Genomic DNA, 17,202 nt, shown 5'->3' with positions numbered 1-17,202 from the left:
GAGCAAATAATTAAGCAATCAATATGTAAACGTCTAGATGATAATAAGGTGATAAGTAACAGTCAGCACAGATTTGACAAAAACAAATCGTGCAAACCAACCTGATAGTTTTCTTTGGCAGGGCGACAAGCTTTCTGGATTGGGGGAGCGGTAGATGTGGTATATCTTGACTTTAGTAAAGCTTTTGATATTGTCTCCCATGGCAGTCTCATAAACAAACTAAGGAAATGCAATCTAGATGGAGCTACAGTAAAGTGGGTGCAAAGCTGGTTGGAAAACCATTCCCAGAAAGCAGTTATCAGTGGTTAACAGTCATGCTGGAAGGGCATAATGAGTGTGGTCCTGTAGGGATCAGTTCTGGGTCTGGTTCTGTTCAATATCTTCATCAATGATTTAGATAATGGCATACAGAGTACACTTATAAAGTTTGTGGACGATACCAAGTTGGGAGGATTGCAAATGCTTTGGAGGATAGGATTCAAATTCAAAATGATCTGGACAAACTGGAGAAATGGTCTGAACTAAATAGGATGAAATTCAATAAGAACAAATGCAAAATACTTCACTTAGGAAGGAACAATCAGTTGCACACATACAAAATGGGAAATTACTGCCTAGGAAGGAGTACTGCGGAAATTGATCTGGGGGTCCTAGTGGACCACAAGCTAAATTTGAGTCAACAGTTGCAGAAAAAACGAACATCCTTCTGAGATACATTAGCAGGAATATTGTAAGCAAGACATGAGAAGTAATTCTTTCACTCTACTCCACGCTGATTAGGCCTCAACTGAAAAATTGTGTCCAGTTCTGGATGCCACATTTCAGGAAAGATGTGGACAAACTGGAGAAAGTCCAGAGAAGAGCAACAAAACTGATTAAAGGTCTAGAAAACATGACCTATGAGGGAAGATTATAAAAATTGTGTTTGTTTAGTCTGGAAAAGAGAAGACTGAGAGGGGACATAACAGTTTTCAAATACAAAAATGGTTGTTACAAGGAAGAGGGAGAAGAATTGTTCTTCTTAAAACCTCTGAGGATAGGACAAGAAGCAATGGGCTTAATTTGCAGCAAGGGAGGTTTAGGTTGGGTATTAGGAAAAAACTTCCTAACTGTCAGAGTGGTTAAGCACTGGAATAAATTGCCTAGGGAGGTTATAGAATCTCCATCATTGGAGATTTTTAAGAGAAACTTAGACAAACACCTGTCAGGAATGGTCTAGATAATACCTAGTCCTGCCATGAGTGAAGAGGACTGGACTGGATGATCTATCAAGATCTCTATCAGTCCTATGATTCTACCTTTGCACTGACTTGGACCTCTAGGTGTGGTAAATATCTTGTGCTGTGAAATATACTATGTATCTTGTGCTGTCAAATTCCTCAGACTCTGAAATCTGGTCTTTTGTGCACTTTTACCCTATACTTTTCCGTGTTTCTCAAACTGGGGAGTCCCAATCCCAAAAAAAGGGCTATGGAGGCTATTGCAAGTCTATTGTAGGGGGGTTGCATTGCCACATTTACTTCTATGCAGGCCCGGCGCTTCCATTTAGGTGACCTAGGTGGTTGCCTAGGGCACTAGGATTTGGGTGGGCGGCATTTTGCCACCCTTGGCAGCAATTTCGCGGTGGGGGGTCCTTCCGCACTCCAGATCTTCAGTGGCCATTCTGTGGCGGGTCCTTCACTCACTCCGGGTCCCGCCGCCAAAATGCCCCGAAGACTGGGAACTGCGGAAGGACACACACACCCCTGCCGCAGAATTGCCGCCAATGACTGGGAGCGCGGAAGGACCTCCGCCTAGGGCGCCAAAAACCCTGGCTCCGCTCCTGCTTCTATGCTGACATCAGAGCTTGGTGGCTGGAGAGTGGTGGACACTGGCTGCCCACTCAGCTCTGAAGGCATTGCTGCAGCCAGCAGCAGCATATAAATAAAACTGGCAGCGCCATACCATGCCACCCGTATTTTCACACTGCTGCTGGCAGTGGTGCTGCCTTCAGAGCAATCAGGAGAGGTTCCTGGAGCAGGGTCTGACCCTGCCATCCCCCATTAACCCTGCCAGGACCAGCAGCTGGAGCCTGGTGTATGCTAGAAGCCCTTAGGCAGGGCACCCCCAGCCCTGCCCCTCCCCAGCTCCAGGCCCAGCGCCCTGCCACTCTGGGTTAAAGGAGCCTTGGACTGGCTGGGGGGAAGGATGTGGGCGCCCAGCTCTGAAGACAACTCAGCTGGCACCAACAGCACAGAAGTAAGGGTGCCAATACAACAACCACCCTACAATAGCCTCGTGACACCCCCATAACCCCCATTTGGTTGGGATTTCCCTGGTTATAACACCATGAAATTTCAGATTTAAGTATCTGAAACTGTGATATTTATTATTTTTAAAATCCTGTGACCATGAAATTGACCAAAATTTTCCATGAATTTGGTAGGGCCCTGCCTATGTAAATGCTGATTTTATTTATTATAATCATTGCAATAATACACGTTAAAATGCAATACTGTCACAAAAGAAAATTAGGTCAGAACAAATTCTCCATCTCAAATTTTTGTGAGGATGAATGCTCTCTGTCACTCGAGTAATATCCAATTGGGGACTGGATGGTGCATCATGCATGATTGACTGTTTGGCCTCTGTTTGTATTCCCACAGCTGCTTTTATACTTCATGTTGTATCACTGCTTGCAAACAATAGAGATATTTAACTCCAGTCCAGTTTTGAGGCTCCCCCTGAGGCTGAGGAAATCAGGTGCATTGTCTGAAGAAAGTGTAGGTTTGCTCATATGAAGAATAGAGTCAATAAGGTCTCTGTCCTATCTGAGACCTTAATGATTACTTATTAGTAATTTCTACAGTGCCATAAATGATCATAGTGCTTTACAGAAGAAAAAAAAAACAGGTGTCTACCCTTAGAAGCTTAAAGTCTAAATTAGTACCACAAGGACTAATAAAGGAGCAGGGAAAGGAGAGGCATAAAGGTGAGTGCTGGTTATTATGGGAAGATGAAAAAGAAAAGATTAAAAGATTGTGGATACTGGCAAAACTTCCCCATGCAGACAAGCCATGGGAGCTAAATCATTCTTTTATCAGTAATCTATATTTTATTGGCTGCAATTCTTGTCCTAAAATAACTTCTTTTTGTTCCCAGACTTTGTTCACATGGGCTGTGGGGGAACATCACCACTTGTGAACCAACATTCCAGAATCCCAAACCTTATCCAGCTATGTATTTTATGCTTCTTTTCCAGTCCTAGGCTTGTTCAAAATTTGCAGATATTAGCACACCTGAGCAATTGTTTTCATGTCATTATCCAGTCTTAACTGGCTTGGATCCATATAGATGTTGAGTAATAACAGTAGGAAAGTATGGGAGGTGTCACATTCTATTGTTTTTTATTGTATGGGCTACAATATGTTTGACTATTTTTATGTCAAACTGTAGAGAGATAAAATTGCCTGAGTACACATTCAATGTACATGAACAGTTTAAGGCTGTGAAGTGAATAAAATTCATGTAATAGCTCTCAAGATAATATATTTTTGAGTCCTCTATTAATGACTGCAATTGCAGAATGAAAGTATTGTTTCTCCTTTTTGATCTGAGCAGTTAGCCAAAGTCCAGGTTCTTGCCAGCTGTTTCCCTTAGGAGGAGACTTGACGACAGTGTCAGATATTTCTTTGATACAATCCTCTTTATTTACAAAGAATGTATATAAAGGAGTATTTCCTTGAATATAGTAGCAATCAAAACAGGAGGCCATTCCTTTGCTAATAGTCCAAAGTCTCTTTCCAGGCAGCAATCAACTCCAAAGCTTCTCTCTCTCTCTCTCACACACACACAGTTCCATCCAACAATCTCCAACCCCATGCATTTGCATTCAGACCCAGAGGAAAACTATTCAGACTGCCTGGTTCATCTACTCCAGCCTTTCATATGGCCTGTGTTTTGGATGATGGCTCCTATTGTTTTTGCATAAAGGAGCTATTTTTTGCAATTTTTCCTAAATAAAGGGCACTTACTACACCCACCAGCTTCAGAGAGATTTCAGCATTACAGTATATTTAAAGACTGTGAAATCAGTGACTCCAAAGAAGAAAACTTTATATCAGGTTTGAATATGGCATTTTGCAAATGGTCTTCTTTAATTATAGGCAGGAGTTGAAAGCAGCACCCAGTATCAAGGTTGCCCAGCACTTCCCATTATAAGGCTCTTTATTGAGTTGCTTATAACTTTTCCAAATTTTAACCATTTGATCTGAAATTCTCCATGCTGGATATCTCCTCCATACTGAATTTTTGGAGGTAAGAAAAATTTGACCAAAATAGTTTAGTAATTTTCAAAAGCAAGGCCAAAGTAAAATATATTATTTTCCCGATTGTAACAACTTCTGGTGCCCCTTGCTTTGAAAAGCTCCTGCACCCAATTCTTTGAAGCAAGGACTTGAAATTTGGCAGGCAAGTGGCCTTTGTGTTAAGAATGTGTGGGTACTTTTTGTCATCCCCTGGGGAAAGAAATCCAAATTTGGCCAATTATACGCCTATGAAAAATCAGTTGGTACTTGCTCAGTACAGAATTCTTAATTTTAGCAGCTAAACTCTCCAAAGAGGCCATCTGCACTGAGCATGCTTCAGCTTGGGGCAATTACAACTCTGGGCCAGGGCCAGGTCTTGGCACTGGCAATGAGAACAGGGAGACTCTACTGTGCTCTCAGTGACCCCCATCCTCGCCCATCCACTGATGCCCAGACAGTATGGAGGAGGAAAGTGCCTAATTTGAATGCAGAAGGGACAAAAATTGAAGCTGGGGTGGGGCGAGGGAGTAGATTTAGCCTCCTTGTCCCAGGAGGAAAAAGAAAAAGAAACTAGAACTGAAAAGCTGGTAAGAGGGAGGAAGACTGGAAATTGCTGGGTAAGAAGACTGGACTTGGACTGGAAGCCACAGAGGGACTGAGAGTCACTAGGGATTGGGGGAGACTGACATCAGATGAGGAGCTGGGGGAGACTGGGACTGACTGGGCAAGGAACCTGGGATTAATAACCTGTGTATGCATGTGGGAAAAGAGGTGAGGTGGAAGGGAGGCAGGTCTGATGATATTAATATTGAAGATTTTAATTCCCCAAAGTAAAATCTGGAAAGTTATTATAGGGATAATGGTAGATTAAATCCACCATCAACAAAGTCCCCATAATTATTTTCATTTGCCTTCCCATAAGGATAGCAGAACTCAAAAGAAGATGTTAAAAGGAGCACTTGCAAGCATTTACCACTTGGTTACTGAGCAGCTCTGACAAATTACAAAAGTTCCCTTCCGCACTCTCCTGTTTGAATAATGGAAACTTATTGTAGCTTCTTTTGGAGCTTGATGTAGACCAATAGTTGTCAACATAGAGGTGATGGATCTTACTGAATCTTGGAAAATTTCTATTACCATCAGAGGATACTATAGCTCTTGGGGTTCTCTCAAAACACGTATTTATTATGGAGAAGATACAGGTGTTTATTTCCTCTCTCTCTCTCCCTTCACTGCTCCTTTAAGTTGGCAAGCAGAGCAGAAACAGTGGGAGTTGATTAGGAGTAAATTAGGGCCTCAGCACTTTGGAAGCATCTTTGAACTACTGAGCATTGAATCATTGATTTTCTTCCTTTGAACTGATTCATACAATGCTCTAGCTTTGTCCACTCTTTGGAAGGAAAGTTTGAAGAAAGGAAGGTATAATCTGTGGGGATTTAGAGACCAAAGAACAAAACAGTCTGAGACTGTTCCCTCACAAAAATACAGAGAAGCACAAAGCACCAGTCATAGATCAGTGAAGAGATTAAAAAACATGGAAAATGAAGATCAAAGACCAACACAAAGAGAAAAATGACAATTTAAAAGAAGCAAGCAAATAAGATGGAAAATGAGACAAAGTTATAAAAGAACAGAATGAATACAAACAAAAGAACAAGGGAACGTAAACTGAGAACAAAATACAAAAAGAACACGGATGTAAACTATATATAGAAAGATAGATGGAGAGAGAGAGACTGCAGCAAATAGTCTGAACAAGAAGAGAGTCATGCAGCAGTAAACACAAAGCAAAGCAGTGGCATATGCACTGACTCCATGGGTGCTCCAGGGCTGGAGCACCCATGGAAAAAAATTAGCAGGTGCTTAGCACCCAACTGCAGCCAAGCTCCTCCCTACCCTCAGTGTCTCCCAACTGTTGGCAGCTCCGTGGATCAACTCGGTCCCCTCCTGCCCACCATGATCAGCTGTTCCATGGCGTGCAGGAGGCTTGGGAGGGAGGAGAAGCACCAGGGACTGGATGCGATCAGGGGAGGAGGGGAACAGGGTGAGAAGAGTTAGGGCTGCGGTGGAAAGAGGTAGGGTGGGGGTGGGGGCTTAGGAGAAGGGGTGGAGTGGAGGCGGGGCCTGGGGTTGAGCACCCCATGGGAAAGATGGAAACTGGCGCCTATGAGCAGTGGGATAAAAGAAACTAAAATAAATGTATCAGAAAACCATGGCAAACCGGCATTTTTAAAAAGGTATTAACATTATCCAAGAAATATTAGTTTTCAAGCAAACAATCCATTTATATAGACAGCTCACTTTTGCATTTTGGAGACAGTTTACTGCTTCAGTGTAATTTCTGCATGAATATGCTTATGACTATGACCATATACATAAAGCCCAAAGAATAACAGCCTGAACAAATGAGTTATAGTCTTGGGTGTCTTTTGCTGTGAAACTGACTTCTGAGTTGACTATGAAATTGAAAGGTGGCAAATTAAATTAGTATGTTGATCTGATTCTCCCACTATACCACCGAAGCCAAGAGTTGGATTAGATATTTGTGTGGTGTAATGGGGTATACAAACCCCACACTGGACAACAAGGGGTTAAGGAAGTGCTCTGGGCTCAGCCAGCTGTGCCCTGCCACAGCTGGAAGGCCTGCACAGGTTGGAGGTTAAAAGGGGAGCGGAACAGCTCATGTGTGGGCAAACCAGAGAAGAGCTTCAATCTCAACTCCTGAGGAAAGGGATGAATGAAGTTAGGAGCTTCTCAGACAACAACTGCCTGAAGACTCCTCCCTGCGGGAAGGGAGGGTCATCAGATCCTGATATACTCTGAGAGGGTATACTCTCTCTCTTATTAACTCTGTTTGTTTGTGTTAATTGCCCTTGCTTTTTGTTTATGGACTAGTCCGGAAGGGGAAAGATTTAAAATGACCTGTCCAGAGGGCTACGTTGCAGGAAGAGGCAGGCCACCACAGAGGCAGAGAGGCCACCGGCACCAGTCCCCAGCAGAGAGAGAGCTGCCGTGTTACAATCAGCTGTGAGGAGGCACCAAAGATGAGTTGACCTCTTCACAACTGATGGAGGATGCGGGCATCCTTTCTACCTCTGGAGAGGGAGAGGACTGACTGGCCCAGATGGTCAAGGCTTGGGTTGGTAAGGTCACTGGATAACATGGAGCTAGAGAGTCTTCTCAGATAGATAACTGAGAACCATCAGCAGCAATGAGCAGCCCAGTGGCAGCAGCAGTAACATCTCCTGCAGCGAATTGCTGTCCACCAGCTACTGCTGGTCAGGGACTTAGGGAAACAACAGTAGGACAGCAGCAAAGGCTGGTTCGACAGCTAGGAGCCCTGATGCAACCTAAGGGTTTCCCCTCCATGGGCTTCAGGCCTGGGCTCAGTGGCCCTGCCTGTGCCAGTGAAACTTACAGAGATGGGCCCTCAGGATGATCCTGGTAACATTTGAGAGAGTGGTGACTGTAGCCCAGTGGCACCTTATCGGATGGGACCATCAGAGGCTACATATCCAGGGATAGATGCAGTGTTGGCTCAAGATTATGTGAAGGTGAAAACAGCCATACTTGACAACCTTGACATCATGAAAGAGACCTTCTGTCAGAGGTTCCATGGGGAGAAATACCCCCAGCCCCATGTGGTAGCCCCAAAATTAGACCTACGGTGGAGATGATTAAAGACAGAAACTCAAACTAGAATTGAGGAGATGAAACTCATTGTTGTCAAGCAGTTCATCCACATACTTCTGCTGGGTATAGGGACTAGGTGCTCAAATACCACCCAGAATCCCTAGCTGATGCTGTCTGGCTGCTGAAAAATTTATTTAGTGTGGAAACATCTCTGGGCACATCACACAAGCAACTGCATGAAGCCAAGGGCCCCCCTCTACACAAGGCAGAATCCAACCAGGGGAACTGGCAATTCTGATCTCAGAAGTACCAGGCTCTAAAGTGCCCAGCAGGCTGATTGACCTGGACTGGACTCCTTGGGAGACTCCAGCAGCACCAATCTCAGCCTGGACAAAGGCCCCTGGAACCCCCACAGACTCCTCCACTGGAAATTTAGGGGTGGGAGCAGATTAACTAACCACAAAGGAAAGGGCTACCCCACACATTAGGCCCAGGGCCAGTGGCCACATGACCATCAGTGGGGGCTTGCTTTTCATGTGGGTGCCTGGGTCTTTGGTATCACAAGTGCCCCTGTATGGAGCATGGTTATGGGCAGGTGTGGTCAGCAGAGAGCCATGTTTGTAAGCAGACCCTGACTAAAGTCTCTGTTCAGATAAATGGTCAGAGATGACAGGCCTGATGGATTCTGACTGTGGGCAGATCCTGGTCCGGGGTGACTTGGTCCCAAACTCTGAAGTGCCCTAGAGACTCTTTTTACAGTGTACCCATAGAAACATTAAACCAAATCCTAGTGCACTCATGCAGTTGACTTTAGGGGAAAATATAAAGTTCTTCATAGTGAGGCTGGCTGCAACACTAGTGTCATGATTGGGGGTATTTCTCTGAGGTACTGAGAGAATTTAAACAAGATCTCAAAACCTGTGACACTGGCAGGTGTAGGTGACAAGCTGAGTGCTGGTGAGGGTGAGGGAAGGATCTGGCCAAGGCGAAGCTCCTTCAGAAGGGCCACCTAAAAATGAAGTCATATCATCCCTTGTACAGGAGTCTGACTAGAAAGACAATCTTCATAAAGGACCAGAGGGAGAAAGGAACCTTGAGTCCGGCTCATGACCAACTGCTGGTGGTTAACAGGGAGATGCTAGACACACAATGAGCAAAGCAATACCTCCGATCCAGTGTGAAAATTGGTATGTTCCTATACAAAGCAAGAGGAAAAAAATCACTGTTCAAGTCTTCCAGAATTATCACCATCTGTAGGACCATGATCCTCAGAGCCGCCTACTATTGTGCAAATGGAAATCTCTGGTGTTTTTACAATGAAGGTTGGATAGGTAGATGTAGGTGACTATAATTGAAATCGACATCTATCAAATATTAGTTATGAATTTTAATTGAAAGCTCCAATTTTTCTGTGGAGGACTCAATGCTACATCCAGGAAGCAGCCATATTGAGGCACTTTCTTCACGCTGCTCCTTTTGGCATCTCCAACACAATCCTGAGAAACGTTTCATACATTCCAGAGCTGCCTTCGCTCCCCAACCCAGACTTCTCTCGGACAGCAAATAACCCCTTTGCAGCTTGAATTTGGAGTCCACTGCTATCCTAACCTGACCTCTCTCCTGGATCCTCTTTAAATGTTCAGGTCTGATATGTGCCCATTCCTCCAGTCCCCACCACTGCCAGAGTTCTTCTGAACTCATCTCTGACCTCACTTTCATCTGCTGTTCTTTACCAACTATAGTCCTTGTCTTCTTTGTCCAAGGCTTTCTATCTATTGTGATTATTATTTATAATAACAGAGTGGAGGACATTAAAACACAATTTTTTTTCCCCACAGCTACCATATGGTAGAATGTAAAGGAGGGTAGCTATTCCCCTACTTTATGCCAGTATTAATTGTAGGCAAATGCTGACTTTTGTCATAGTGACTCCTTTATTATTTATAGTGTAGTCATTATTAATAATGTTACCTTCTCTCCTACAGGGGTAATGGCTGGGTTAGCAAGTTTCCTGAGCAGCCATAGATAGTCTCTCTCTTTGTCAGTGTCTGAGATCCAGCATGATAAAGGTGATTACCTTGTTGTTATACAAGCTATGAGAATTTCAGTTGTGTTTCCCTTTAAAGCCAAAAAACTCTCATAAATGCAGAGAAATTTTCAAATGTGATTGCACTGAAGTGAGTGAAATAACATGTAGTGCATGAATCTCACATTAAATAAGAATATATTTTTCTCTAATTCTTTTATCAGTGAAGGTGATGGCTTGCTTATGACTCTAAGGTGACTCTTATGCAGTACCTCAAACCCTCCAAATTTGTATAATGTATTGTTCTGAAATCACTGCTTCTTTCAATAAAGTAACTCTTCTTATTTATATTCAGTACATTGTCAGTAATGAATTTAAATGATATATATTCATGTTTACAAGGGACTTCTAATTTTATTTCTATTGCTTTGAAGAGCAACTTTTATGGTAAGAGCTGGTTCCTCGTGAAAGACAGATTCTTTATTGTTTTTTGAGTTGCCAGGTGCTGGCATCAAATGATTCATCACTGACTCTAATGTAAGGCTGCCAACCTCACTTTAGAATTGTAAGCCTTCAGGGCCTGATTGAGCAATGTAGGTAATTATGCAAGAGTGAGGTTTTGTAGTTAAGACACACAGGACTCTGAGCCATGAATTAATTCCATTCTCTTCAACTGTTTTTTTTTTCTCTATAACCTTGGGTAAATAAATTGACCTCTTTGTAATTCCACTTTCTCATTAATATGCAAATGAATTTAATGTACAAGAAAAAGAGGACTAAAAAGGTTAATATATACTAACAGGTACCTCCTTGTTGCTATTGTTGAGTAACTGTGGCAAAATAATATTTTAAAAAGTATCTTCCATGTATTAGAAATTACAGCTCTGTCCTGCTGTATGTATGTAATTGCTCATTTGAACAGCATGGGTTTTTTAATAATAATTTTAATACATACATTAAATACTGGTGTAAAATTTGCAATGTCTTTTTGATACGTACATTTGTTTTGGATAAGAGTTTCAGTTTAGAAAAGTAGTACAAGCATAATTACAGTTTGACTAATTAAACTACGTGTATGAGGAACAAAACAAAACATTTGGAAGAGTGACATTACACCTTTAAGGTCTCCATAAAAAAAAAATGGATGGTTGGTTACTACACAACACCGTCCATTCATGTTATAGTTCATCCATGTTCACTGTTGGAAGTCACCGCTTGGTGAGTTTCACAGGACGTGAGATGACAGCGGCTAGCTCATCTGTCTCGTTCAGTATGAGGTCTGCATGGCCACAGTCAGGCGTTGCAACATCAAAACATGACGCTTGCAAACGTATTGATAACCTTTGACAGAGCAACACTGTATGTGGTGCTCTTCATGTTTGTGGTATTGGGTGAAATACTAATAGCTGTATTAGATCCATGCACTCCTAGATTCCTTCTTTTAGGTAACTACTCAAAGAGAAGTTGCTAATTTATTAAATATAGCCATCTTTGATTCTAATATTGGTAAAGATACCATAAATTAGATGTACAGAGACTGTTATTAAACAAAACTTTTTTAAAAAAAAAACAGTATGTGCTAGTGTTATCACCAATCCTAAATTTCAAATAATACTAAACAGAATTTGCATACATCTTTTTATACGTTATAAATTTACACACACTTCCTTTATAAATGGGGGCTATAACATTTAGCCAAAACTTGTAATAAGTTCTGGTACCTTTTCATTTTCAACATCCCTTGCTGTGTTTAGCATGTAATTTCCAAACGCAGTACACATAATGACCTTACCCACATATTGTTCCTTTGCTTCCTTATTCATTTCAATTAATTCATCATTTTTTTTCCGTTTGTTTGAACAAATGAGCAATGTCGTGAAAGTTCAGCATTGTAAATTTTTCTTCATTAGTCAAACCATCAATTTCTTCTACTACAGATTGTAACACTGCTTCCTCTTCCTAGTGTTGAAAATACCTCATATAAGAATCTGCTCTATTCCATATTGACATGTCTGAACTGAAGGAACAAACAATGCCATCTAAGACTTGAAGATATCTCATTCAAAAATACCTGATTATGAGCCCAAGTATGGGGTTGGCCTTGTTTTGTACTGAAACAGTTTTTGCACATGGTACCATTTCAGTCATATTCCAATGAGAGAAATTTAACACAACAGGTATATGCATAGATTGTATGTTATTAAGCAAAGCCCTAGGTATCAGGGTAGCAGTTAAAATGCTGGTGGTCCAGATTTACATCAGTGCATCTTAAAGGCATGCAGATGGTCATAGCTTTTGCTGGGATTGTAGCAAATGTGGGTAGTATAGTAGTTGGTGGCTCCTCCAGTATCAGGGTATCCACTCCATGCGCTGACCATGCTGTGATAATTGGTTGGTTCATTTCTACATTGATTGTTACAGTTAAATAATACCATTTTACATCTGTAGGTCTGAGGCCTTTAGTTAACAATGAGGCATTATGTACATATTTGTCCCCAGTAATGATACTTTGATCCAGGGGCATAACCATGGGTGGGCCTGAGACACTTAGCATGCAGGCCCACCCAAATTGGGGCAGAGTCCCCCAATCCACTGGCTGGGACACCCAACCCAGGCTCAGTGTCCAGTTATGTTCCCCTCCTGCTGTTCCCATGGTGTGCCTCACGGGGGCAGGTCTGGGCCAGTAGCAGATTAGTCACTGGGCCTGGGCCAATGGGGCCACCCCAATCCTCTCCACCCACCCGGCGCTGCTGTGGGGAAGTAGGTTGGGGCGTGGGAAGAGTGCTGGGTGGGGTAAACGGGGTAAACTCCTGTGCTCTAATACCACTCCCCAGTAGTGAAGAGAGTGTATACCTCCGCACCCTCAATCCCATTTTCCCAGCAGGAGGGGGGCTGCAGAACAGGTGGGAGGGACCCCCAGTTGTCCTGGCCCAGCCAGGGCCTCACAAAAACCTAATCTGTATCTGTGGGGGGAGGTGGGCCCTCTGTTATTGCCCACCCACCTAAAAGCTGAGCCCACCCAGTTTTTCTGTTTTAGCTATGCCACTGCTTTGATCCATGACCAGGGAGACTACTCCACACTGTCCCAGGAGAGGAGGAGTTGTACTTTTGCATTACATTTGCACTGCTAGCCCCAAGCAAGCCCCCAGGGTCAGGATCAACCACATGGTATCTTCAGCAATGTCAGCTTTTGTAGAGGGAAGGGATTAAAAAAATAAACTGATTAGCTTGATAGATTTTATTACATTTTTCTTATTTCCAGTAACACAAATTGCAAATGCAGATTAACTCATTTATCTATGGTGTAGTAGGGGCCAAGTCCCTTATAACTCAGATGATGTTTAGGAACAGAATGTGACAATAGCAAGACCTTGTTTCCTTATTTCTAATCATTTTTCTCTTATTCAATTGTCAAAATAAATTTTTGCCTTTTGTTTTGACTTCCCAATTCATTAACTACATACAAGTGTACTTGGTAAAGGTGTGTTTGCAGATTTTGCATAAAAAATCAATTTTAATCCTTCAATATGCTCATGACTTGTTTTCCCACAGCAACAGTCCTGGCAATCTCATTTCTTTCCCTGTCATTACTTCAGATGGAGTGTGGTTTTTGCACTAGTTGGAGTGATTCTGATTGCCCTTAGGTGAAATGTAGGTATTCCAATCTCTTCCATTCATAGAGATTAATTTTCTTAACATCAATTTAATTGCTCTGACATTCATACTTGTCATCTGAGGGTTTCAGTGATGAGAGATGTGTAAATTTTGTTTTATTCCTAATGCCAACAAACCAGTTTTGCAGGAGAATTTCTGTGAAGTGAGTTCCTCACATTTCACTTTTGCTGGTAAACTGCATCAGGAGAATATCTTCTCTGTGCTGTGGCTAAAGCCATGTTGGTTCACACTGGGAAAGCGTCAGTCCATTTTGAGAATGTTTCTATCCCCATCAACAGATGTTTGTTCCTTTTTTAGTATTGGGTAAAAGTCCCCCAAAATCAATCTCTAAATTAGACCATGGTGTTGAATTTCTCTCTGCTCTAAGGAAAACACTGTTTTTATTACTTGTATTATTATTTTGTGCACAGATTAAGCAATTGTCACAGTATTCTCATACATCGTTTTTCTTTTGTAGCCACCAGCCAAGTGATTTTAATCTCTCAATTGTTTTGTCTGTTTCCTGATGTCCTCCTGAAGGTAAATCATGGGCTGCATATATTAGATCCTTCCAAATTTATTCAGGTACTACCAAAATGGTACCTTACTGCATTTGGACATGAGCAAACAGGTTTCCATTGCTAAAGCCAATTTTGACTGAGAAGATATTATGGGCGAATCCTGGGAAAATTATTTTTTCCCCTTTACATGTTTAATTACTTCTGGTAAGATTGCATTCTGCTTCTGTAGCATTGCAAGTTAGCCACTCTCTGACTGCTGACATAGATGGAGAATCTGCAGTATTACCTGGAGGAATCGGGGTGCTCATGACTTTGTTTGAAAAAGTCCAATTCTTGCCCCCTTAAGCATTTTGATTTTGCAAGAGAGTTTGATGCAGAATTTTGAAAGTGAAACAGAGCAGTTTCACTATGGCTTTTAACCTTGAGAAAAAAGGAAGAGGGAAGGAAAGAGAGCAGTGTAAGAAAGGACAGAGGCATCAGTCAAGGGAGATTCATTGAAGGTTACAAAGTTGTGAGAGTGATAGAAAGAGAGAAATTCTGTGAGGGCATTTCAGATCCATGTGGAGTTAGATTAGAAGAAGCACAGTGTCTCTTGCTCTGACACAAAGACAGTTCAGTTACTGTGAAGTGAGCCTGTAGAGGACAGAGCTGAATGTGGATATTACAAAATTGCTACTTGTTAGTTATTTTAAAGGTTAACTATATTTAAAAAAGTTAGTCTCTTTTAATGAAAAAACAAAATAAATGTAGCAGCTAATAACTGTGAAATCAGCCTTAACACGCACATGCACATGTACACACACACACATGCAGACATGATTTTCTTACAGTTAGTGTTTTTTAGATGAAAAAACAGATGACAAGATGTTAAATTTAAATCCTGTAACATAGAGTTCAGTGTTGATTTTAGGATTTTTAAGACTTCTTTACTGCCAAGTGCAGGAGTGAACTATTCATTCAGATTTTATAACAGAAAAGTAAAAGTTCTGTTTATTATTCCTATCCTTGACCAGAAAACGTAGGTTGCTATCCCAGGTAATCTGAATCAAAATGTTACCGCTATTGACAATCATGTCAGGGTCACACTTTGTTGAGTCTTTGAATTTAAGAACAATTCAAGATTGTAATATAACAGACTCAAAGAGAATTATGTAATGAAGATTATTAATCAAAGATTAATACAGCACTATATAGAATACACAAAGAAGACATACCCCTGTAGATGGTGAAGAGAAGGTAGTTTAGTCTGTTCCTTTTTACCTGGCAAAATGCTGACAATGTTCATTCCCAATCTGAAATCTCTCTCTTGTATAGGGGATGAAACAAAGAAACTCATATTAGAATGAAAATACTTTCCACAATTAATTTCACTGTGTGTTTTGTTATGACATTTTCAATTTACCTACTTATGGTATTTCTTTTATGGTATCTTTAGGTTACAGATTGATTAAACTAAAGGGAATTCTAATCTGGTTGTTGTTACTTAAAGCTGTTTGAGGTCCTATCTGGAAAGACCTATCCAGAGGAAACTGTATGCAATTCTGATTAAGGCTCAAGCAGAGTTGCTGTAGTTCTACAGTGTTAATTATTGTCCATATAGTTCAAAATTGATGCCTACACCAGCATGTGAAACAACTTTATCTAGAGGGTAACTAGTGAGGAACAGGGAAAGACTGGAGGTCCACTCTAATGTTCAGAGGTTATGAATGTCACGCAATTTATATAAAAGCCAAAGGGGTAACAACAAAGTGAGAAACTTCGATACTGAATAAAATGGAACATATGAATAATTTCACTTAATCAGCCTGTTAAAAATAGAAATTCTGGGAATTGTTTTAAGTGAAAATAGTATCCCATTGGTTATAAAGGGCCTTCAGAAGGCTGCTATACCACTAAAACGTCCCATTATAAATATTTGGACACCAAACTTGCAAACATCTGAGCACTTAGCTCTGAAACAAACAGGAACTACCAGGCACACAACTTAAAAACTGTGTGTGCAAAGCACTTAATGCACATGCACAACTTGGAGTTACATTTACAAAGTATGTGCATGCTGGATGGTTTCTAAAACAGTCATGCTTTTCAATTCAAAATTTTGGCTTTACATATATAATTCCAGGATTCATGCCTTCTGCACAGAATATTATACATTTTATTCAGATGTTTTCAGCTGGTGAAATATCTCGTGAGGAGGAAGGTGCAATGCTAAGCATACACTATTCACCATTTCTAGGGGGTTGTGGCAGGTATTGGGGAACCAGGTATTATTGCGTTTGATTTAGTCCTCCCTTTTCACCTGTATTCACACCTGTTCTATACAGTTAGAGAAACTCTTGGGCACAAAAGAAGACAGGAGCAGGATTTTAACATTCACAAAACCTCATTGTTCACAAAACCTTACTATTCACAAAACCTTGTGAAGCATCTGTCTCCTCTTCAGCAAATGGAGCTTTTTCCTGTAGACATGTGGTGGCTGAGCTCTTAAACCTAACATTCCTATTTTTACTCTTCCCTCTGCTTGTGTCTGCTGCTTGTTCATGGGTATGCTGTGGATAAGTATGTCAGAGGAGGTAATATTTATAGCTTTCCCATAGGTTCTTAGGCTTTGTAGTATTTTCCCCCTTCACAGGGCTGTTTTGCTTCATTTTCTGTTTTGAATGGTTTGATCTAAAATGTATTTATCTATAAAATGCAGCTTTATAAATCTCAATTCAGTGGCACTGCAGATCTTAGAAACAGCTGGTTTTCTTAGAGATTTTACAATAAAGTAAGTAGCTTCTAGATCAATGGATGTCACACATATAGGGAAATTAAGTTGAAGGGCAAGTTATTCTTGTCTACAGTTTGTAGCTGACACACACTGCATGCAAATAAAATATATCCCATATAAGATTATGGATAGAAATGTGGGTGACATGGATTACAAATTTTTAGTGGATTGTAATGTAAGAAATACATATAAAAAAAATAATTCCCCTCTCACCCCTATGGGTGGTATGTGTCTTCCTCAACCTCGGGTCCTCTACCAGAGGCCTGGGAGTTTGAGGGTTCTGCGCAGTATCTTAGCTGTTCCTAGCAC

The 17,202-nt window shown here is 41.3% G+C and overlaps 1 protein-coding gene across 4 annotated transcripts in view; it reads left to right on the top strand.

Moving 5' to 3' along the window:
* CSMD3 (CUB and Sushi multiple domains 3) overlaps positions 1 to 17,202 on the top strand; it is a 1,318,842-nt gene that overhangs the window by 178,245 nt on the left and 1,123,395 nt on the right. The window lies entirely within an intron of this gene.

Source organism: Chelonoidis abingdonii, chromosome 2 (assembly GCF_003597395.2).
Source record: "Chelonoidis abingdonii isolate Lonesome George chromosome 2, CheloAbing_2.0, whole genome shotgun sequence".
Taxonomy (NCBI): Eukaryota; Metazoa; Chordata; order Testudines; family Testudinidae; genus Chelonoidis; species Chelonoidis abingdonii.
Note: the sequence above shows the minus strand (reverse complement) of the source record. Positions and strands in the feature narration are given on the sequence as shown.